General features: G+C 46.3%; 1 protein-coding gene across 2 annotated transcripts in view; it reads right to left on the reverse strand.

Moving 5' to 3' along the window:
- Window positions 1-1038: 1038 nt before the first annotated feature.
- Window positions 1039-25311, reverse strand: part of prdm5 (PR domain containing 5) — a 44547-nt gene continuing 20274 nt past the window's right edge. The window contains exons 18-20 of one of the 2 annotated variants that reach the window (XR_005097659.1): window positions 19208-19347; window positions 18545-18637; window positions 1039-1117 (exon numbers count right to left, since the gene is read on the reverse strand). The gene's annotated coding sequence lies outside the window, so the exon portion shown is untranslated. The remainder of the gene's footprint in view (window positions 1118-18544; window positions 18638-19207; window positions 19348-25311) is intronic. The other variant, XR_005097658.1, reaches the window with a different exon arrangement.

Here is a 25311-nt window from a genome sequence, read left to right on the forward strand (position 1 = left end):
GCGGAGCCAGGTTGAAACCTTCCCGCCTTTCAGACGGCGAGTCAAACGCCAAAGAGATGAGCTGCCTCGTTAGCCGGCCCCCGCGTCGGCCCCCGCGTCGGCTAAAGTTACTTCGCAATGACTGATGGATAAAGAAGACCCCCCCTTCCTAACCCCTCGCCCGCCATTGAATCCATACATTGAGCAATTATGCAGAGCCCAAATGGAAAGACCCCTTGTCAACAAAGCAAACATCGAAGCTGCATTTGCACTCCAACATTTTGGTTCTGGTTTTGTTCCACTTAAATCAGTTCCAGATCAGTGGATGAGCGGTTAGCATTGCTACATGCCATCGAGAAGGTTTGGAATATGTCGAGCAAAAACGTGAACATGAACTTTGCCGTGTGAATCGTGAGCACCACTGTGTGTGTGTGTGTGTGTGTGTGTGTGTGTGTGTGTGTGTGTGTGTGTGTGTGTGTGTGTGTGTGTGTGTGTGTGTGTGTGTGCATGCAAAGACAGATGCCTCATTGTCTGTCTGCTTGACCTTGGGCAGCGGGCCGCCAGGCTCTGGCTCGGTGTCGCAGACTTTGCAAACATATTAGTGTAACGTTTGCATAAAATGATAAATAAACAGGTGTGTTTACCTGGCGGAGGTGGCGGGGGGGGTCGTGTGAGAGCAACTACTGTGGCGTCAGAGTGATATGTACGTGTTTGCCTAAAGCGTTGGGTTACGGGTCAGGCCGTCACTTTTATTACCACGTTGTCAGACGCCTTCAAGAAAAGAATAAAATCATCGTAGGTTTTTAAGAATACGGTCAAAAAAATGTCATCAGCTGGGTCGGACGTGGTGGCGGTTGGGGAATCGTTTTGAGAGTGCAACGGTGATTTACAAGCTCCTGGGCCAGTGTGGCCGGCCGGCCAATTTGCAGGTGTCAAGCGCCAGTGCGACTTGAACTCAAGCTGCTCAATGGCCCCATTATGAACCCAACACCCCGCCCCCACCCCAAAAAAAACCGCGTGAATAACTGGAAGTGACACCCTTTAAATGCTTCAATTGTGACTTGCCTGGAACGTGTGCTTGCCGTGCTCCACATTGTCATCTGTTAGTCGAACCTGCCGAGGTCAGTGGGAGGGGAACCTGTTGGGACAAACAAGTTCTTACATTGCAGGAAAAGTCAGAACATGTTTTATAATAGCAAGCCTTATTTTTTTTTAATCATTATCTTTTTTTTAATTTTTCTACGTCGCTGCTCTCGATGAACGATGATCTAACAAATTTCCATTTTTTTATATGACTTCTTTTTAGTGGAATCATCTTTTTTTTCCCCCCAAAATCTAATTTAATTTATACCGAAAACATTTTTCCTCAAACGAATCATAGAATCTTTTCCCAATATGACTTATAAATTCCATTACTTTATCTAATTTTTAAAAAGGATATAATTTTTTTAATCTCATGAATGTCAAATTATTCTGATATGTACCACTTTTCTTTCTCAACAGTAATAAACTCCCCAGCCCTAGGGGTGTCATCATGGACTTGACAATTTTACGCACAGGCGTAAAATGTAATTGATGCCTTTCCTCGCTGATGTCATCAGATTATTGCGGTAGGGGGTTGATGACGACACACATTTTTTCAATTAGGTCCAGCGTGTAACAAAGCCGTTGCGAACACGCGTCCCTTAAACATCACACATGTGCTCTATACGTGTTTGCGTGTGTGTGATTGCTTCCAGGAGGTGGTAATAACCAGAGACAGATGACGTCACGCTAATAAAGACGTTCAGACATACGGGAACGTGCCGACGTCGTTGCCGCTGACGACAAGTGACAGGCGCCCGTTGCATTAGCCACCAATCAGCCAATTAGCATCCGAGGCTAAAAGTCATATGTCAACAATGGGGGAACTTCATGGAAGGGGGGGGTGGGGGTGGCCCTGACCCTGACGGACACCAAAGGTCAGGGTTCAAGCAGGACCATTATCGACCCTGCAAAAGTGGCAGAACGAGATGGTGTGCTTCGGTGTGTGTGTAGGGGCAAGTAGGTCAGTGCCCCACTGCCTCCAACAGATGGCACAGTTAGACCGAAGCTTCTCACGCGGAAAATGCAAACAGTAAATAAGTAAAACGCTTTACACCACCAAAATGCTCTCAGGCCCAACACTGGAAGACACTCACAGCATAACTGAAATGCTCTCACACACATGAGTAAAAAACAATATGATGCGTGTTTGCTCAACGTTATTTATGGAGCATGTTTAAAACAACAAAACGCTTTTGAGACAACAAGCTTGAGTTCCTGTTATTCGGCAGAGTAGTGTGACAGTTCGACACACACACACACACACACACACATGGTGAGGCACACAAAGACACACAAAAGCTGTTGACGGGTTTGTGCGGGTTTGTGCGTGTGTGTAATGAGGCGGCCTCTGGGGCCACGTTTAATTGTTTAGTCATCGTCTCCATGCTCAGTTTGTCACAGTCAATAAAGCCACATTAGACCAGACTATAAGGGGAGTGGGCTTTGTTTTTTTTGGGGGGGCGGGCACCCTTCGCACGGGGGCCAATTTAAAGCATCCCGCCTGAGTCTTCTTTGACTTTCTTAAGAGCAGACTAAAGGGATGTTCGATATCACTTTTTTTATAAGACAATTATGACAATTTTGTAGTTACAAACCTTGCATGGTCTGCTGCATTTCATCAAGCTATTTAGACACAGTGTGGCGCTAGCTTATCTTTTAGCTCCGATGCTAATGCTATCCTTGCGACTAATGTGCAGGACAACAAGCAACAAAGATTTTATTAGGCTCACATGACTGATGAAAGCGCTTTTTACATGCATGAGTGCAGCACCTGATTGGCCGGAGCGTTTTGTCCTAAACGCCTGTCACTGATAACTGTGACTGAGCGCAATGACTGGCGTGACCGTAGCCAAAACATGTCACAGAGCGCACGATGGCCTCGGAGATAAGATGCGCACGCCTCCCTCCTTTTCGTCTGGGCCTCGACCCTAAGCGGCGCACCCTCACTCAGCATCTGCGGACCACCAAGCGAGAGTCTATCTGACCTCGGCCTGACCTGCCCCACCTCGCTGTCGTCAACTCTGACACGCGAACACTCTGACGGTCCAACAGGATAAAACCAGCTCATCCAAAGCATTTTTTCAGCCACAGTTTTCAAATTAATTTCAGCCTAAATTTAAAAATTATATTTAAACAACAAAAAAAGTGTAATTGCACAGCCACTCCAGTAGATGGCAGTGGAACTCTCATTGTCAGACGATCAAATAAACCAGCTGCATTTGCCGAGTCATTATCATTACACCATCAAGGAGAAGGAGATATTTTCAACACTTTAGATTCATCAATAATTTGAAAAAAAAAATGCTAGACCGAGCCGACCGAGTGCAGGATGACTGAAAATCAATCATCGCTTTCCCGTAGGCCCCAAAATTGTAAAAGATGACGCCTGGTCAGCCCAGTTTAATAGTGGCACTTTGAGAAAATATGGCGTGAAATGCAGCTAAGTGTGGTCATATAACACGGGTGTTTTACGGCACCGTCAGGAGCGATGGCGCTCGGGGACCTTCGGTGTCCGAGACAACGTGCGGTGGAAGGCTGACCTTGCTCCGTGTGTGATGGGGAGGGGACGTTTGCGGTCCGTCCGGGGATCGTAAATTTGCTCAGATTTACAACAATGGCCAGTGAGTCGTTCGGGAAACACTTTCAGACTTTTTGTACACACGAGAAAGGTTTGTGCATAAATGCTCAAAAGCTGAAGTGTTTAGCTTCCCAGGTGGTTATGAGGCAAAGTGACGACGGCAAGCCGTGTTTTGGTTTATTGGCTTGTTGATTTCAGCCACCTGCAGACGGCCTGGCGGCGCGTTCAAGGACCTCGCCATCATTCTCCAACACAGATCAACATAAAGCATCAGCAGTGACATGTGACCTCGCCAACCCGCTCACAACCTGTCTGATGAGACATTTAGGAAAAAAAAGATTAAGAACATTTGCTCGTGACCTGCATATCACCCTGTGGTGATTTGAATAAACCCTTAATATTGGTGAAATTAACGAGCGAGAATTTAAAAGCTCTTTTGTGCAGATGAAATATTCTAATCTCTCTCAAGTATAAGAAGACAGGCATGTTAAACTCAATCTTAGCTCCAATAATGACAATGCCTCTTTGGAATTAAACGGCCTGCAGGTTTGGAGAACCTGTTCCATTTTGGTGAGGTTTATCACCGCAGAGGTTTTCGACTTTTCATACAAAGCCGCTCTGAGTTACTTCAGGGGGTTACGTGAGTTACTTTTTCCACTATTTTGTTTGGTAGTCACTCTGTTCATGGACGACCTAATTCTTGATTCATACCGCAAACTGTTTGTTGTGAATCAGTCAATTATCTCAGAAAGTAACTTTGGATACTTAGTTACTTTTTCATACATACCTTGCGGGTCAAGATTTGAGTTATGACCAAGTGTAAGATGCCACAAAGTCAAAACAAAATGGACATGGGCAAAATACTAGCTCAAAATATTTTTCTCTAAAAATTCCGGGAAATATGCAACGTTTTTCTTACTGGCAAGGAGCTGCAGTAGGCCACAGCTCACGACCAGAATCTCACATGCCGACAGCGGGCCAAACGTTCCCAAGAGAAGCTCCCTCACTTGAACGGGAAATTTGTCAATTTGGGAAATGTAACATAGAGTTCCCGGGGGTGGTGGGGGGGGGGGGGGGGCGTAACCGAAAGAGGTCAAAGGTTTTTTTGTGCGCGGCGGTGAATGGAGGCGCGATGAAGACAGAGCTGCATTTAAGGGGCCCACAAAGCCCGACGCCTGGAAATAAACAGCTCCCGCGTCCCGTCTCCTTTTGGGGCCGATGGAGTCCATCAAAGAAGATGGTAATGTCGCCACTCAATACGAGCAGACTGAAAGAATGTCACATAATCAACACGGCCCAGGAAAAAACAGACATAAATTGAGCTTTAAATATTTGTAACCCCAGTTACAGCTTTTAATCATGAGTGGCGTTGCCATGCGGGGCCCCTCCCGCTTTGTGTCATTATTTGCAGGGGCTTGTGGGTTAATAAGCTGTGTAGTGAAAGTGTGAATCAATAATGGCGTCTGCGGGACAGTGGGAAGCGCGTCGGAGCGTGAAGTCGCAGCCAGCTCGCTTCCTGCATGGTCAGGTGGTCGACGGGGGCCGCCGGAGCTCCACACCCTCCAACCGCCAAATATGCACATGAGAAACATCAAAAAAGAAATTCAACATTTCGGTTGAGGCCGGACTCATCCATCACTAGCCCAAAGCTACGCGTGTGCCAGGTGGGGGGTGCTGTTTGATGTGGAGGGGTCAAAAAGGCACCTTTCCTTTGTTTCTAAGTTTGTACAAACAATGATGAATGGAGGTGTTCCTAATATTTTGGTAGGGGTTATTTGGGGGTAGACCAAACATCAACCCTGAAATCGGTCTCCTCCACCTTGACACTATCACACGTTCTCGGGCCAATTCGCAGCTGGATATTTTTGGCTTCACCTCTTCACCCTGCGCTTCATTTGTCTACGCCCCCTGGGGGACGGAGGGCGCAATCATTCATCCCACCAATGCAAAAAAAAAAAAAAAAAAAAACTGGACTGGATTTAGTTGTCCTGCGTGACGCGTTTGACGGGCGCCGTCAGGAAGGCTCGCAACGGCGTTGCCGCCTTTTTGTCTCCCCCGTGTTTTCTCTGCTGTCAGGAGGGAAGTGTGATAAAGTTGCCGATTGTTTTACGCCGGGGGTTACGGGAAGGTCAGATCCGAAATCAATGAGGAAGCGGCTCGGCTCTCCGCTCTATTTCTGCCGAGCGAGAGGGAAAGAGAACGAGGTGGCCTATGATATCGGAAACGGGCAGGGATCGTTAAGGTGACAGATGGAGGAAGGATGAGAGGCGTGTGAAATGTGAAACACAAAAAGCTTGGAATGGAAACACGGTGGCGCTGATAAGCATAATTTTATCTGCCATTGGAAACAATGTTAGTATCAGTTCATATTTTAAAATAGTATAATTAAGATTTTTTTTTTTTGCCAATAGCTTCTGGCAACATTGACTATGTAAACATGCTAGCCCTCAGCTAATGCTAATGGTCCTAATGGTCACATTAGAAAACATTTGTGCTATATTATTGCTTTACGTAGCTACGTTAGCAGAAAAGAATTCCAATCATCCCCATTTATGACGTCATTGGGAAAAGACCAATATTAGCCTCCATTCTGCTTTGTTAGAATTTCACGAGTTCGGTGCGTACACGATTTCTCAGGCTAAAGAATTTATTTTCTCATGTAACCATTTTGAGAATGCTGCTAGCATAACTCCTTTAAGTCCACGCATTCTGCTTAGCATCAAATAAATGAGCTTACATCGAGCTCGGTACTATACGTCCTCGGTGGTACCACTTAACACTTTCTTTATTCGTGTCCCTAAAGTGTACGTAACTGTATTTATGGCCGTGTGCCAAGATGAAGTTTGAGCCTCCCTGAGCTGTTGTTTTCAGAGACGTTTTATGTCCTCCCGGAGAGCCGTGAAGTCGGACCCGACCCGACTCAACTGCGCTCGTAAATGCCACTCCGTGTCTACATCGGTCCGAGAGGGGAAAAAAAGACCCGATCACAAAGTCATCATGAGTTCAGTTAAGGAGCGCCAAGGGCCTTTGGTGGAAGTACTCGCGTGCTTAGAGTACCAGGAGGCGTTTATTGAGGGACCTACTCAAAGTTCCTTTCCATACAGAAAGAAGTAGGACGGCTGTGTTTATTTCCGATGACTCGGCGGCGGTGTCTGTCTTAGCGGGAATTACCTAACTGACGATTTGGGTCACAACATGTATTTTAGGGGATGGTGTTTATTTGAGGGAAGTGTTTAATGGAGACAATTTTTTTTTCTTGGTCAGAAATTTTGATCCATCTCAGGGTGGCAATTGGATCTGCATCTGCTTGAGGGATTTGTTGATTCCTGCTAAGCACATAATTTTAGAATGTTGTTTGTTTTCTTGGCACTACGAACGAACACTGCCAATCTGCAGATGAACGATTGGGCGCAACGCACCATTCAAGCGTTTGAAGTGGAACTGGCTTGCGGCGAGCGCAGGCAGCCGATTGGCCTAAGCAAAACATCAATTACTCCAGATTATTGTCGGAGGCCTTCTTTGGTTTTGGCTGGTGAACACGCGATGTGTTTAGTGCGCTCTGACAGGGTCCAGATCGCCGTAGAATCCGCCGGGAGATTGACGCCGCTCCCAGTGAACTTGGGGATATCCGTGTCCTTGGCGCTGCATCATTTTTTTTGGGGGGGGGTAATCGCTTCCCCCCGCCGCTTGTTAAACACATTTCATGAGAGGCCTGTGGGATGCCGTGTCATTGCCTGCATCTGTTGCAGGGCGTATCTCATTCTTGTTGATGATTACCAAAAAGCGACGCAAATGTTTTTGTGGCGTGAAACGCGTTCAAAGCGACTTGTCCTCACGGAGACGCAACAAGGACCACACGAGACTTGATGGATATCAAAGAGCCATGTTCATTTTCTGAAATATTGTAGCCCTGAGTCCAAAAAGTCAAATCGGGGCATGTTAGCGTGATTCAAATGTTTATTTGTGACAAGTAAACTGTTGCCAGCCCAAAACCGCAAAAATGTTTTGCACATTCTTACATGGTGTGGAAGGTTTTATAAAATTTTACACCATAAAGGCCTTAACATCTAATAATTTAATTACTCAAAGGCCTTCAAAGTAATTTTTATTTAATGTATATTTAAGGGAGACTTATATTTGTCACAAGTGAATGATGCCCTGAAATAATTGAAGCATGGCATCCATTTTAGAGAGGAATAGATTTTAAATATTTTATTTTTATTTGCCTTGAGTGGATGATGCAACGGGCAGATAATTGAGGTATGTTTTGGAGTTGTTGTTTTTTTTCTGTATTACTTTGTAATTGACAGATAATGGCAAATAATTGGAGCATGTGCTAGAAAGGAATTTTATTATTTTAATTTTTACATTATTTTTTATACATATTTTTTCTTTTTATTTCATTTCATTGTATCATCTTATTTTTCTTCAGTGGAGTATGGTATCTATTTTATGTTAAATTTGGCCTTTTCCAGTGGCCCTTCATCGAGACAAACTTGGCCTAGATTTTATTTATTATGTTGATTATAAAGAATATCATCCACAAAATGGCTGCGCTCTCAACCCAAATCCGTGAAAGCATTCAACCCAGATTAGCATACATTTCAGGGATTATTCCCATTTTGGGAATTTAGAGTGATATGTGTTAAAAGTTCAGCGCGGTCATGATTTCTTTAAGAGGGCTGTCTAATACGCCTGAAATAAGTTTTTGTTAGATATCATTTGTCAAAAGTTGGTTTCTGTAAGGCAAGTGATCCCCAAAATAACCTCTGACCTCTTTTCTGGGAAGGACTTTCAAGGGTTGGGTGAAAGCACTATTTGATGAAATGAAGAATTCTTTGACTTGTTTTGTTTTGCAAGTTTTGCAAATGCAACATTAGGTAGTCGCTCACTTGCTATTTTAATCGGTATTCAACGAAGCATTTCTTTGTCACTGTTTGCAAGAGAACGCTAGCTAGCTTGAGCAAGCTTTTTTTTTTTCATTCATCGATCTAATTGACAGTAAAGAACCTGCGCACACGCCAGCGCTCTGGAGGAACCCGTAAGCGTCCGTGCCGTTTGGGATGTTTGTCGGAGTTACTGCTGGGCCGTGTTCCCAGAAATAACAAAAGCTTCCCTTCTTGGAAGATGGCAAGAACGGCACCAGATGCGCGCACGTGAGAGATGGCGGCTTTGTGTTGCCAGATCGCACTTTTTACACTGCACGGCTCCCGCGGCAGCCGATGGACGGACTCTTATTAGGTCAGCTGGAAATGAGCACAATCCCCCCGGGCTGGGATTTATCCCACATCTCTTCCAATTAGCTTGCGCAGAGCTTCGGGAGATAATTGCCGCGGCGGCGGTGCTGAGACAACCTCTGCAACCGCTACATTCCCATCTCATTCCGCACTCCACGAAGGGATCAACATCCCCATCGCTCCTGCTTAATCCAGCTCCGAGCCCCCCTCTCCCCCTCCCTCTCAGAAAACCATCACATCCCGTGAGCTCGCTTCCGTTAAGTACTTACATACGCTAAGCAAGTTTGGTGAAGTTTTGCATGTGTTGTCATTTCATCATCTTTAACGATGGGGCGGGGAGGGATTAGCGACATTGCCTTTTTGATCCGATAATCCTCGGCTCCACTCCAAATCCCAAACTTTTTTTTTTTTATCGCCTTTCTCTGCTCAGCCACCGATGGAAAATTGACCCTTGAAAACGAGACGGGATTCAGGCAGCGGCGGGGACATGTGTTTGCCACCAAGGCCGAGGTACACAAAAACTGGACGGACTAACAATGAGATTTACTCATTGTGGCAAGAAGCTAAGACGCCGGCAGCCATCTTGGGTCGCTAAGCGCGCCTAAATTTCTGATTTCTCTGCAAATTTGCAAATATGCAGGACATCAATGTCACAAGTTCATGGGACAAATAGTCCAATTGAACTTGTGAATGTAGGCCGGTGCTTTTGAAAGTGTTCAGGTCGGCCAGCCGCTCGAATCAGGTGACAGGTGAGGGCGGTAATTCACAGCTCGACGAGAGAGATGAGCCTCGGCCGGCCCGTCGCCGAGGAGATTAAACGGCTTCTACTTTGCGTGGAGATATATCGCCCGGTGGCATTAATCAGCCAGCGAGCAGTCCCAAGGTGCCGTAATTGCATCTGCGCATGAAACTGAGCTGACGGTCCTACCCACACACGCGCGCACACACACACGCACAAAAACACACATACACTGTAGCAAACAGCATGTCTGGGAAATTCAGCACGTGATCGATGGGCGCATCCTTCACGGCACGGAGAGGAAGAAATATTTACGGCATCGTAGACGAAACATTTCCTCTCCCAAATTTGCCCTTGAACTAGAATCGCACTCGGGTAAACAACTGCCAAATGACATTTTGTTTTTCATAATGAGGCACGATTAAATCGTTTTGAAATCGATTGTGGACTCACCACCAGTCGGGGTGATGTTTGACCATGACAGCTTGCACCATCAGTTAAAATCTCATCAAGTGTTCCATTGAGGGTTAAGATGGACAAATTCAATTGATGTTTGATTACCTGAAATCGCAACAGAGCAATTAATTCAATGAAATAATTCAAAAAAGGTCGGTGCCTAAACTGTTGTCCGACTGTGCTGAAATCTTAAAGACAGAACATTTGTGTTGGCTCACATTCCATTGTGTACCTAATGAAGTGGCTGTGGAGTGGAGGCTTCATCGTCCGGTGGATCCATGTCCCACTTCTGCCGTGCGCGACCCCTCCCCCCCTCTCTCCATCATCCATCCCACCAGCAGCGCTCGCTCGCTCGCACGGGGCTCGTGGTCGCACACTGGAACTAATTAACTAAACCCGAGCCCGCGCTTTATGTCGACGAGGTCTGCGAGCGGAGAGCGACAGGAACTTAATTACATGCTGCCGCAGCCCAGAATAGCCAGTGAAGGTTTCAACTGAAAAGCGCGTGTGTGCTCTTTGCAAGCCACGAGGGGGGATATTACAGTCAAGTCTTGCATTGTGGGCCTTCGCAAAGACTTGAGTGTCAGGACACCAGATTTATGTTTGTCCTCCTTTTTGGTGCATCTACAAGGACTTGACTTTAAGAGGCTTTGGAACATCACAGAAGGACCTTTGCCGCAAGTCAGGGCCTCTGCTGGCCCAAACAATCACAAGTACCAATTTTAAATCAAGACCTCTAAACGATTAACTTAATGTTTTTTTTATAAATTTGGTCAAAGGTCGTGCGCATTGACTTGGAACACTCATTTAAAACTCTAACCCTGGCTGACAATCCGTAGATTTGATCTGGGAGAGATCCGTTCTTTAGCGAGCGGCACTCATGGCGACTTTCAGCTGTCAACACAAGAAAACCACGTGGAATTCCCCCGAGCGTGGCTAAATGATGGCCGAGCACTCACCGGTTCGTCTTTGTTGTTTCCCGGTAAAATGACAACATGCATATTTTTATCAACTGTCTAATTACAGACTAATCATTCAAGTGGGTGTGGCCCCCGTCCCGCATCCACAATGCAGGTTTGTCGGGCAATCCCGCAAACCGCACTTATCCACTGTCGCACGCCGCACTCTTTCGAACCCCCCCTCCCCTCCCAGACCAGGCCCGCTGTGTTCTGGCGGGGAGCAAATTGAAGGTTTAAGATCCGCCTTTTGATGGACGGCAACAAAAAACAGGACGTCGCAGCTGGCTAAGCTGCACTTTGACAAATGTATTTCTGCACTACAAAGTCCCGCCGTTGCACGCTGTCCTTCCCACGGTACCGTTCCCAAAAAAAAAAAATAGTGGGTACGGTTCAACTTGCTTTGTCCAGAAGAGCGTAAATGTTGACGCATGACCCGGTCTGGGCTGCCCCTGTTTCCAATCGTCCAGTCCAAGGCCAAACATCATATCGCCTCATCTACTGTACTGTTTTTTTGGGAATCATTAGAATTTAGTTGTTCATCAAATTTTCTCCGGGTTGTATCAAATTTGGAAGACATTTTCATGTTCGTGTAACTTCAAAATACCGCTTTTGGGAAAACATAGCAGGATGTTTTTGCTCAGATTTCCTGGAGGCTTCCCCATCCATGCTTTTATTATTCTTTCTTTTCAACTTGACTTGACGGAAGACGCTCGGGTAATTAAAACCAAACGACGCATTTGCCTCCCAGCTGCTTGCGTTTAATGAAAGCGTCCCGTTCTTCAGCTACCAAAGTTATTTGTCACCACAGAGACAAAAGCAACATTGAATTAGCAATCAGACGTCTTAAAAAAAGAGAAACCCGACTTGTAAATGAGCGTCTGGAGTGCGACGCTGGCGGGACCACATCAAGGAGCGCCACAAGCATCCCTTTTAGGAGCTTCGGAACCAAAAACAACTCACATTTCCAAAGTTGACACTTACGGAAAACATACAAGTCAAGCGTCACCCGATATTCTGCACCCCCCGTGTCATAGGTTCCTCCAGATGGGATTTTTTTTCCGAAACCTTGCGACCTTTTGAAACGTACGCGATCCCGCCGACGCCCCCTCCCCAACTGCAAAAGTCAGAGACAAGCTTGTTTTTGTTGTTGAACGGCTTTCCCGCTGTTTTGACTCAGCCCATGAGCTCATTCTTTGACATAAATGAAGTCCATCGGTAAAACATGTTAAGCTACACAAAAAAAGTGTTAAGAAACACCGAGAGAAACGTGATGAATCGCAGCTGCTAGGTGAAACGGAACGTTTCGGCCAGTCGTAAGGAAGATTTTTGTTTTTCAGTTGACCCTCCTGTCATGTTCTGTACGTTGAGATAAGTTTGACCGCAACAATAGTGAGGAGCATTTCTAAAATACAGTTTCCTCAAATCGTCGGCAACACCGCGTTAGTGTCACTTTGTTCCGTGGACTGCGGCGCTTGAACTCGGACCGTGGGCCTGACCCGCGTCCCCGAGACGGGCAGAGCATATCAACTTCAAGTTCGAGTGCAGTGGTCAAACTACTCCCAAGTAATAATGAGGCATTAGAAGAAGAGGTGACTGACTGCAACTAAGTCATTCCGCATGAAGTCAGGACCGACACACACACACGCACACACACACACACTGGCATGGGCTGATGAGTGTCCGATGACACGAATGCGCAGCAAGGCCGCTTTAGCACTCGATCACGCGCACGCTCGGCAACGCCATAAAACACGCAGCGAGCGTCTTAGACTCGGATTTGGATCACTGTCACATGATGTCAACGCGTTCATCCCTCACCCTCAATGAGGCCATTAGGCTGCAGACCAAACACACCGAACGGGTGGCTCGCTTCCGTCGTTAGAAAGATGGACGTAAAGACATTGAAAACTGAGCGTGGATACAAGATTGTAATTTGGTCTGTTAGTTGTTTCATTAGTTTGTAAGTTAGTTTGTTCATTTGTTAATTTGATCCTTTGTTAGGTCTTGAGTTCATCGGTTTACGAGACAATCGTCTATTTGCATTTTACTCTTCAGGAATTTACAGAATCGACAGCTACTTGCAACGTAGCATAACGTCGTAGCATACCAACGTAGCATAACTTCGTAGCATGTAGTTTGTAAGTTAGTTCGTTCATTTGTTAATTTGATCATTTGTTCGGTCCTGATTTCATCATTTCACGAGTTAATCTCATCTATTTGCATTTTGCTCTTCAGGAATTTACAGAATTGACCCCTACGTAGCATACGTCGTAGCATCCCAACATAGCATAACATCGTTGCATACCAACATAGCATAACGTCGTAGCATGTCATACTATAATGTTGCGGAACATCGTAGCGTATAAATGTAGCACAATCCACGGTAACGTCAACATCCATCCATCCATTTTCTGAACCGCTTAGTCCCCACGGGGGTCGCGGGAGTGCTGGAGCCTATCCCAGCCGTCATCGGGCAGTAGGCGGGGGACACCCTGAACCGGTTGCCAGCCGATCGCAGGGCACACAGAGACAAACAACCATTTGCACTCGCACCCACACCTAGGGACAATTTGGAGTCTTCAATCGGCCTACCAAGCATGTTTTTGGGATGTGGGAGGAAACCGGAGTGCCCGGAGAAAACCCACGCGGGCCCGGGGAGAACATGCAAACTCCGCACAGGGAGGGCCGGAGGTGGAATCGAACCCGCACCCTCCTAACTGTGAGGCGGACGTGCTACCCAGTGCCGCCGGTAACGTCAACATTTTTAACGGAATTTCTTTAGGTGCTCTGCCAACTGAACACTTTTTCCACAACGTTACCACTGCTATGATTCATCTCTCAAAGTGACTCGGAAAAACACCCTGGACGAAGCACAAAGCCCTAAGCTGCAAAACACGTGCAAAAGCCCATAAAGCTGAGTTGGGATCCCAGTCAGGTGGTTTTGTCACTACAGGCGAGAAGAAGAAGAAGAAGTCATTTGATCCACGGCTAATATAAAACATACTGACATCAGCAGCTTTAAACTGGATCCTCTTAAGAGGCACGCTGTGGTCAGACCGTCACGCTGGCTGCCGTTCACGCCTAAAAGCACCTTAACACACTTTCCCCTCCGTGTGTGTACGCGTGTGTTAATGAGCGCTACCTTCGGAATGTGTGTGCCCGTGTGCGTGCGTGTGTGAGTCGATGCACCCTGGCGGCTCTTTCCGTGTCGCGGCATGTTTTAGAGATTATGGTGACTTTTACTTTTAATGATATAATTTGAATCACATTTCTTCCACAGAAATTCATTTGCAGCACACATTTTCCCTCTCAGAATTCTGGAAAGTCCACAACACGTCTTGAAAGTGTGCATCACAATCACAGTACATCGGTCCGCTGATTCGGTTCGGAATCTTGAGCTATTGTCTTATGTTTGCTAATACGACGTAATGGCAGGTGATAATAAAATGTTTTGTTTGATTGTTAACGTACGTAAGCTCAACTCTGCGTGAGCGTTTGCTCCTCGCTGTGTTTTCCTTTTGCATGCACATAAAAGCTGAGCTGACATGTACGGGCGAGTCAGCGGGTGGCCTTGTACGAGATGCCCCCCAACTCGCCGCCCCACTTCTGGTCACTCATGAATACATCCCTAATTGAATTCACCGGAGACAAACGAGTGTTAATTGGCAGGATAACGATGACGGCATCCGACTATTCACAGGCCAGCCTGAAGAAAGGTGGGGGGACTCTTGCCCACCGCAGGGCTGTTCTTCACAGCAGGGGAGCCTAAGAGGTGGGGAAGGGAGGGGGGGGTCCCCCTGGGGGGCTTTTCTACAGTTCTTTGTGCTCTTTCACTTTGCCAGGAAGCAATAAAACAATAAAAAAAAAAAGTCCGACTAGATGAGAATTGAGCGCTCCAGTCCAACGACCCGCTTTTGGCCTCGCTGTGAAGGAGGGCGCTGTGAGGGTGACTGAAGCCGTGCCCAAGCTCAACAAACAAGCCGGGCATTCTCAGACTTCAATTTTTTTAAGATTGGTAGGAAAGGATGCTCACGTAAGCGCTCGGTCGGCCGTGAAGGGCGCCGACCAGTTGACATCGCCGCTGCTCTTTTCGTTTTATTGCGTTCTTTTGCCGGCCCGTCAATAATAAGAGGTGGCGAGCACGCCGCAGCCGCTTCATATTGCGTGATAAATTCTTCATGAGGTAATATGAGAGCAAATGTTCAAACGCTGAAAAAGAACACACGCGGCAAAACAACTGCTGAGCTAGCGAATGCTGATGAAGGGATTGAGAGGAGGAGTAACTTTAGCTTTAGCCGTTAGCAGGCGGATTCTGGAGTGGGAAATGGCAGTAAGAAAAAAATTCAAACATGATTATTGTGCAAAAAAATGCAAAAACATGCTAATAGAACCACAGCGTGTGATTTTCGACGCCAACAAAATCAGGAAGGAATGCACGTTTATGTTTTAAGTACGATTTTCAACGGGTAGGCATGCTAGCTTGGCTCCACAAAATATTCTGTGGGTCTTGAAAAGTCAGTCAAAACGTTTTGGCTTGTTAAACCTCCAAATTTTCCAAATACTTTCAGTATGGGAAAGCTCTGAGAATTTCTTTGGCTTCCGAAGAGATGAAGCAAGTGAAAAGTTGAACTGTCGGGTTTTGGCCGTCCTTTGGCGGCACTTTATCAGCCACAGCATGAGCCCAAACTAATGTTTCCGCTCACCTCCATCTCCCGCCGCCTTCCTTGCTGGCATCCCTTCCCAACGTATACATCACAGGTGCGCGCTGACCATAAAGAGGATTTAACCTCCATGAAAGAATGTTGTGGAGGTGAAGTGGAAGGCCAGGTAACGCTTGACTGGGCTGGCGGTGCTAAAAGCCGCCCCGAAAACACGGGAATGGTTTTCGCGGCTGACGGACGGATGGCCCTCGGCACTGACGCAACCTCATTGCATAAGGTGGTTGCGTAAAATGCTACAACACGGTCCCTCCCGGATTGTGATTTTGGTACCGCTCGATTGTTGCAGCTGTCTTTTTTGGGTCTGGATTTATGGAGCCAAAGACCTGGGTCGAGGTTCAAAAGCAAGCGTCGAAATTTTCCACTTTCCCCTCAGAATTATTTCATACGATTCAATCAAGCCAGTCTGGCTCGGCGACTCCCCCGAGTCAAATTTGTGTAAACATGTCAAAAAGCATCGAGCAGAGTCGGCGGCCAATCGGCGGCTGGCGCTGGCGAGGCGGACTTTCAACAAATTGTCTTGAAATGATTAAGAAGTCAGGTGACGTTTCACGCGTCCGTCCGACCGGCCGGCTTGTGAAGTCACGTCTGCGGCCGTGGAAAAAAAAAAAAAAGCCAAAAAGCATACTGGGCACTTTGTGTGATTTGTGGTGGCCGGGAGGCAAAGTGAAAGTTGCGGTGCCGTCCATGCGGAAATTGTGAAAGTGAAACGCTCCCCTCAAGGAGCGCTGATTATGTGTTGGAAGTTGGAAAGTTCCACAAAAATGTTTTACCCAATCATCACATCTTGGGTCAAGCTTGATATGGGCGCTTGAGTTTCTTCTTGCTCTATCATGAATCTCCCTCGTGGGAGTTTCAGAAAGACGTAAGGAGCAAATGAAGGAAGACAAAGTATTGAGGTTGCGCTCTCCAAGAAAGATGGGTGGGGCATTGTGTTTGGAAGGGGGCGGGGGGAAGAACAGTTCCCAATTGCTTCTGGAACCTTCCGTGGCAAACTTGCACACTTTACATTGGTTTGTGTCTTCCTGTGCTACAAATATCTCCAACAGAAGCCCTCATTAAAAACTTCTGGAAAAATGCTTCTGGAACGTTCCATATTTAAATGCTGTGGGGGGGTGGGGGGTAATAGGGGGGGTGATTCCCATCTCACAAGAAAAGTGCGGCGATGTATCCCGGGAGTTACATCGCCTACTGTGTAATTACCAGACGGGTGAAGCGACTTTAGACCTCACACACACACACACACACACACACACACACGTGCACACACGCGCACACACACACACACACACACACACACACACACACACACACAACACACACACACACAGTATCAATGTCAAACGACAGAGGCAAACACGAGCTCTTCTCGGGCGATGACAAATGGCGTGTAGAAAACAGATGCTTCCCCCAAAGGCCGATGAATCACATCGCATGTTATATTCATTAATGTGTCAATCGTACAATGAATTTTCATTCTGGGCTCGTAAATATCATCGGCAATAAATTATGCTTGAAATGAACTCGTGTAAGACAAACATGGGCGAGAGCCCCCCCCCCCACACACACACACACACATCCCCGCCACCATATATTCAAGTTGAGCTCAAGTGAAACATGTTGTCGGAGTAAACGTAAAATCACGGGAGTATTTGTACTCGGATAGCTCCATTCCTTCAGCCAGCGCTGGCATTCACGAGCGTCCAGATGTTGGTCTGCGGGATACACGATCCGGCGCTTATTAAAGTCAGCTTATGTGTAATTAAGCCTCCCGATGGCTTTTGGGCCGACGGCTCATTTTTAAGCCCTCTCGCTCCGGCTGTCGCCCTCCTGGTGACGAGCGAGGCGTAAAAGGTTTTATCGGGTGGCGGCGGAAAAAATGACAGGCTGTTGAAAAGCGAGCAGCGGCGGCGGCCGTGGGGAGGCCGTGCCCCCCCGACACGACCTGGTTATTCCTAAACTGTCCTCAATTTACCCCGGAGACAAGTGGGGGGAAATCATGGCACAGTGAAGGTACTCTCATGCCTGTGGGCAAGTAGAGGCACGTTCACACTTTTAGCAAGAAACCTGCTGCAAGCCACAACTCACATCCAGACGCTCACACGCAATTGAGCCGGCCTTCTGACTAAAAATTCATTTTTTTTACAATGCCCCCCTTGCTTCCATATTAATTTCATTCAGCCTTTCAGCCTTCACACACAGAAAGTTACTGAGAAGTCACTTGGGTATTGTTTTAAACGCTGAAGAAAATTGCATAATACGCCTCCCTGAACGTCCTTTACGTCATAAAATGAACTTGGTCATTTTGGTTCCCACGAACTCAACAAGCAGCTGCACCTGCCGCAACGAACTTTTTTTTTTCTTCAACGCTTTCATCAGTGCAACACCACAATTGGCCTGATAAGTGCAGCATTTTCTGCCATTCTGTTTACAATCAAGCTGCCGCTGCCGCCGCTCCGGGGAGACGAGAGCAACTGTGAACAATCTGACTGTAAACAGGCAAAGCACTTTTGCCAGACCGCGAAACAACAGCACAAACAATTTCAAGGTTGCTCTTGTCCTAAAATGTGTTCAATCATTTAAATTGTTTCACTTCTATTCATTTGATTTATCTATTACACCGGTGAAGGTAAGTGGTTTGGAAAATGAAGAATGAAAATTATTATAATCTCAACCCACTTCATAAGTAGTTCTGTTTTTTTTTGTTGCAAATAATCGAGTCACGGCATGAGTGTTCCGGCAATGTGCATGAGAAAATCAGACTAGTGTAGGAGACTAAGTGGGCCGCGTACCTGTGCTCCTCTCGCAGGAAGTGTCCACCATGTGGCCCGGGCGACAGGTTCCATGTTGCACTTTGGTCCCAATTAGCTGCCACCATCCAAACACTAAAGAAAAAAAACCCACATGAGAAGCAAGAAATTGAACAGGCTCTAATCCAGGCACTATTTTTCCAATATGCCGTTTATTTTTACAATCTCCAGCTGGACTTGGGTTGCAAGTGTGTGGAAGCAATCAGCAAACACACAAAGGGGGTGGAAGGAGGGTGGTGTGGTGTGGGGGGGTTCAGGGAGGGTGCGAGAGCTAATGTTCACAGCTTCGTATGTCACTAAAGCCTGAGGGATAAAGTGCAGAAATACATCGCAGCTCACGTGTGACAACTGCCTGCAGAAGCGAAGTCACATTTTGTCCTTGGCTTGGCCACTTCAATAGGTTGCCTCTTTAAGACTTTTTTTTAACTAAAAACATTGCTACAAATTTCTATGGTAACCATTTTTATAAAAAGTTATTTAAACCAATTTTTTACTGCCTTGCCTGTAGTTGTGAAACTCTTCGTTTGTTTCAATATGAATGCATTATACTGCCCCTGGTGGCCAATAAATGAATTACCATTTTCTAGCTCAATTAACTTTAGAGTCTTTAAGATGGACATCAAGGACATTGAATAATCTCCGCACCGCCACGACTCCGCTCGTGACTCCTCCCCCTCCCGCTCTGATGGATGTCCGCCGTCTGCCACGAGTGGCCCCGCGCTTTCATCATCGGCCGAGACGGAGCATCGCGTGGCTTCCCGGTGCCGTCCTGTGCTGCCGTGCCACTGGAGATAGCGGGAGGGGAAAAAAATTTGTTCACGCTTCTTCACAGGTCATACATCAGCATTAGAGCGTCTGACGGCAGGAAGCAGCAAGGCATGCTGGGAAGATGACACCATTTTGACGGATGGAGCCCTTCGATTGGCGCGCGTGTTATCCCGCGGATAATATTTCACGAGATGTCTCACGTTGATGAAGTCATGATAGAAATGTAAGGTGCAGTCCGGGGTGGGCCGACATTGACGACAGAATTGTCTGTGTCCTGCATACTTCATAATTGTGGCATCCTCACAAGCCTGCTGGACCGAAAAAGCAATAACAATCGGCCTCAACTCCACCTGTTGAAACGATTGGGCACAAAAAGCTAAAACGTAACAATTTCCTCCCTGGTGCGTTTGGTTGTCGAGGTAGGGCGGCGTTGTTTATTTGCCGAAGCCGACAACGCTCCCGGCCAGCTCTAATTAGCGGCGTTTGAAATGAGGCTATTAAAACCAATGACCTTCATTAAAGAGGTATTAAGGGACAGATGCCTTCACGAGGGTGGGGGGGAGCTCTCTTGAATAAACAGCTGGGATTACAAACAGAGAGCGCCGGCAGGATTACAAACACCTGGACTCGGCAAACATTCTTAATCATGGATGAAATTCATTTATATGTTGCAATAATTGGCTGTAATTGTTTCTTTGAAGAGCCTTGTGCATCTGGCTGGCATGTGCTTCAAGGACTTACTCCAACTCTATGTTTGGGGGATTCCACAGGGTTCCTATTCGAGTACACTGAGAATAAAACAATAATTCAAACCATCTTATTTTAAAAAAATTACTCTACACTGGTGTCTTGAGATACAAGGGACAAGACTTATGAGTGTTTAGTGATATGATGTTTTTCGTTTTGAGATATGGGCAAAATTTTGATTTAGTTCTAATATTTTATGTTGATCGAAGTCAATGAAGTTTTGCCTTCGTCATTATGTTAAAAAAAATCCCACTTTTTACATTTTGAATTTCTTCCCTACCATTTCCTTTCCTTGATTACTTTCTTCTCTTTCGATCATCCATCTTGAGTATGACATTTGTTCCCTTTTAGCATGAAGTTTAGCAATATAGGGTCTTCAAAACGTATGTCCTGGATTTGTGAGCTTTCAAATGTGTAAGCACCCTGCTTCCAGCAGCTTGCCTCCACGTGTACCCCAGCCTGCCTGCTCAGAGGTGTTCCGAGCCGGACACGCGATTCTTTTTAGGAATTCAAGCAGACTACGTTTAATCCAGCTGGGCTTCCACTTTTTTTTTGCGTGGGCCCGCGGCCAGTTTGGTTCCATATGGCCCGCAGACGCACCGCAAAAAAACACACTTGAGCACGCACTTTGGCCAGACACACACCCCCACACGCTCGGAATCCTGGGAATTAGACTCATTACGCACAATTTAGCTGCTGTGTGCTGCCAGTGCAGGAAACGTGCGCGTACGTTTGTGTGTACAGAATGTGAGGCGGAAACGACTATTTCAATGTGGTGCACAGGTGAATCCTCATTTTGCTGACACGGGGATACTTTGATTTAGGAATGCCCCAATTTACAAATTTCCAAGTTCCGAGAGGTAGCTTACTGGATTTTTGTTTTTGTTTTGTTACCAGGTCCAAGCCAGTTTCAGATTCACAGCCGCTCAATAATAATTTTGGGCGAGCCCTACACAATGCGTCTTTTGTCGCGACAATCTTCCTCTGCAGACTCAAAGACAAGTTCCCACTGAAGTGATGATTATTTTTCCTGTCACTCCCTGACTGATGTACTCATTTACACGGAGAGCCTGTCACTCAGTAAGTGACCCCAAAGCCGCCTCTTTCTACACACACACAAACTCCCAGCGAGTGTCGCTGACGCTGACAACGTCCCATCTGGAAGCTCTTCCCTGAGATGTTTCGGCGCTCTGGCCCTCCCAGGAGGCCTTCTAAACCCAAACTTCACCTCTAATGATGTGAAAAGGGAGGGGGGGCGGGTATTTGCAGACATGAGCAAATCCCTCTTCCAGATCACTTTCCGCTCACATCAAAACGGGAGCAATTTGCCGAGGGATCCGACATCTTGGCTCGGCGCGGGTCTTTAACACCTCCTTTGTCACTGTGTGAAAAGGTCACAAAAGTGAAAGTCACGGTGACCTATGCCAAGTCAGATTGTCATCAAGTCAGAGAGAGACATTTTTTTGCGGGACACATGCCCGCGAGAAGTGTCTGGTAGAGGCTTCCTCTATGGAAAATATCTGCAGAGTGTAAGATGTAGGCAGAGTGACGTCGCCTAGCAGGCAGTCAAACATTTGCTGAGTGATGCCATTCACACCTGACACCTGTTGGAACCTGTTTAGGCGACTTGGCGGTAAATAAAGAGAAAACCGAGCGCAAAAAGCAATAACCTGAGCATCACGGGCGGGCCGATCTGCTTCCAGTTATCTCGCACCGGTGTTCCCATCGGCCGACTACAAAGAGAAGAATCGAATTTCAGGAGATGCTTTTAATGCAACTCGAACCGAAACGTGTTTCTCCATTGGAGAACAAAGTTGCGGGACGAAGAGTTGTTGCCAAAGGTGAGCGGCGCTTCAGAAGGTCCGCCTTTCCAAAAACAAGGCCCCTGCAAAGTCTCCACTTTCCAGCCTGACAAATTCAGCTTAGCGTTCTGGTTTTTGTGCCATCTCGAGTTTCAGCTTGTTTGGAAACATTTGGGGTAAACAAGCACTTGGGTTTCCTTAGAACTCCAGAGATGAAGAGGACGTGAAACAAAAGGTACATGGGCCAATCGGTCACTGCGGTCACCATTTTAGAAACGTTTAGAAATATGGTCGGGAACATGGACTTGATTATTCAGATGGATGCCCATCAGATCCTGAAGATATCCACGGGCCGCATCATAGTCATAGTTTCCCTTGGAGGGCCATTATGATTGTCAACGTTTTCTATATACACTATAGGCTACAAAACAAAGTGATGAAGAACTAGTTTTGAAATCAGAGACTAGTAAAAACTATTCAAATATTTAAAAAAGACGAATTGCAAGCAATATCGCTATTTTTTCTTTTAAAGTGAAGACAATTTGTAATTTTAGTAATGACACAAATTTGATGCAAAATAAACATAAATGTAGACAATATATAGGTTACATTAAATATTATCAGTTGATTGTTGCCATTAAATTCAATGTACTTCCACTTCAGCAATTTAGGACTGTGCTGACTTTCACGATGCTAACCGCTATCTAGCCTTGAGGCAAAATCGAGGCTTTTAAGTTCGCCAAACTGTCAACTATTCTGGGTCACTGAGTGAAAAAGTCTTGGTTTCATTTCCGCATGTCTTCGCGCACGGTTGGGCTGTGAAAGATGTTTGAATTGCCTCCAAAGTTTTGTGATACTCTGTCAACATTTCCGCCTTCATCTTAGCACATCGAAGGAGATTGGAAAATGTATAACAGTTGATGTTAGTTTTCTGTTTCAAGACTAGCGTATCGTCTCGATTTCGACCTGTGATTGGCAACTATGGGAGTCTTTGTATTTATTACTTTTTTTAATCTGTTCAGAATGTCAACACAACCAGAGAGTGATGAAGGACTCCAGCGCAGGAGTTACAGTGTCTTAAGTCGGAAGCCAGAGAATAACTCCCGAGATGTTCTGGCCTCAGCAGTTTTCCTGCTTGATTCCGAACAAGTATTTAATTTACGAGCACGTGAAGGTCCCAACTGCTGCGGACCCTCATGCTTCAGTCTGACGCGTGACTTATGGGATCAAGGCCGACGTGCGGCACGGTATCTTCAACTTCCTGATTTGATCAGTCCTGCGGCGGACCGCCGAGCAGGCGCAATAAATCTGTCGCCGGAGTGTTGAGGGGAGCGCCCGACATTCCTCATCCGTGCGAAGCACCTGCGCGCCAGTTGCCTTCTTAGGCTCTGGTTACTGCTAGCTTAATTCTTCTTGTTGCGCACTATCAAACGACTGTTTCATGTTTGTAAACAACACAAAGGTTAAATTTGTCGAGTTCCCGCTGTACTGATAGCTGATATATCTACTTAAGTACAGTACCAAAATATTTGTACTTTGTTTTTTTTACCGCCACACCGCCAGAGGACCTTGAGTTTTCCGCTCTTCTGCTTCCGTGTGGGCGAGCGACATACACAATGTCTGTTTGTCAGCGTGTTTGTGCATGTGTGCGGTTGGACCGACAACAAGACAAGAGCAGTCATTTCATTTGTTTGACTTCCTGTCCAGCCCCGGCAGCTGCTTGCCATCACAACATACTCAAATTGTGTATACATATTCCTTTTCAAAGTTGGGTTTCAAGCCTGGGTTTAGGATAACAGTCAGGGTTTCAGATTGGGGTTTTAAGATTGGGTTAGGATTTTAAAGTTAAGTCATTTTAAATTAGTTTTGTTTTCCTTGTCCCAGTTTTGGGTTGTGAACGTCGGTTAAGGTTTCAGGTGGGGGTTTAAGCTTGGGTTAGGGTTTGAAAGTAGGGTTTCAAGACAGAGTTGGAGTTTTAAAATGGGATTTGAGTGTTAGGTGTCAAGACAGGGTTATAGGACACAGGTTAGGGTTTCAAAGTAGGGTTTGAGGTCTGGGTTAATGGTTTAAATAAGGCATAGGCTTCCCAAATAGGCTATAAAGTTCAGGTTAGAGTTTTGTAGTAGGGTTTCGAGACAGGGTTAGGGTTTTAAACCATGATTTGTGTTTCAAAGTAGGTTTTGAAGTCAGGGTTAGGGTTTTAAACAAAGGTTGTAAAGACAGTGTTTGGGTTTGAATGTAGGGTTTTAAAGATGGGTTAGGGTTTCAAGTTGGAGTTTAAAGCTTGCATTAGAGGGTTTTAAGCATTCACATGGGGCATGCGTGCGTGTGTGGTCTGCCTCAGTGGTTAATTCACAGGCCCAACATACAAAACCTCGTCCATGGGACAAAGTGAGTGGGAGCAGGGGAGGGCAAGGGGTGGTGGGGTACCTCGCCGCAAAAGTTAGCACCCCTGCTAGTGTGCACGTGTGTTTATGTATGTGTGTCAAGGTTCAGTGGAGCGTAGCACAAATCAGCACATGAAAGGTGGGTGGGTGCGTATCCCCAACTCAACAGGAAACAGGCCCGAGTGGTGGCAGCGGTGCTGTGTTACAGCCACAAACGGACAAATTCAAAACTTGAGCGACAGTAGTGAGGACAAAACTATGTCAGACGTCGCTTACGGAGGCATCTTCGCTCATTGCCGTTCATATTAAGGTTGGAAATCATTAGGTTTGCAAAGTGGGTGTTTCTACCTGTTGCCACGGCAACACCTGTTATGCGTGCCGGCGCTTGGCTGTAAAGGGGTGCTGGTGGTGGCATAATGACAACCTGTGGAAAGTGGTGGGGAGCATGCGAGGGTTGCGGGGAGGGGGGGCAGGAAAAGTGAGTTTTCCATTCCAAACCTGCAATTAAGTGCACGCATGAACACACTCGTACAGGGATGCTAAACGTTCGATGGAAGGCGAGGATGGGACGAGCGAGGTAAGCGGCGACGTCACGGCCGACTGGGAAAGTCCCGAGAGAAAATCACATGTTAGGAAAGCCAAAAGGGGAAATGTTTAGGGGAGGCAACGGTAGACACAACACGTAACTCACATGCTACATATATACTGTGTAGATACGCTACAGTATACCGTAATTTTCGGACTATAAGTCGCACCGGAGTATAAGTCGCACCAGCCATAAAATGCCCAAAAAAGTGAAAAAAACCCATATATATGTATATAAGTCGCTCCTGAGTATAAGTCGCCCCCCCACCCAAACTATGAAAAAAAACCGCGACTTATAGTCCGAAAATTACGGTATATGAAAGAGAGCGAGATAAATAGATCGATAGATCTATTATATACGATAGTATAACTGTGCTATATTATTGCCACATTAATACTACTGCCACTCTGTTGACCTCGTCCCCACTTTTTACATGTTGGCGCGCATCTGTGGGAATGT

This window comes from Syngnathus acus, chromosome 4 (assembly GCF_901709675.1).
Source record: "Syngnathus acus chromosome 4, fSynAcu1.2, whole genome shotgun sequence".
Lineage (NCBI taxonomy): Eukaryota > Metazoa > Chordata > Actinopteri > Syngnathiformes > Syngnathidae > Syngnathus > Syngnathus acus.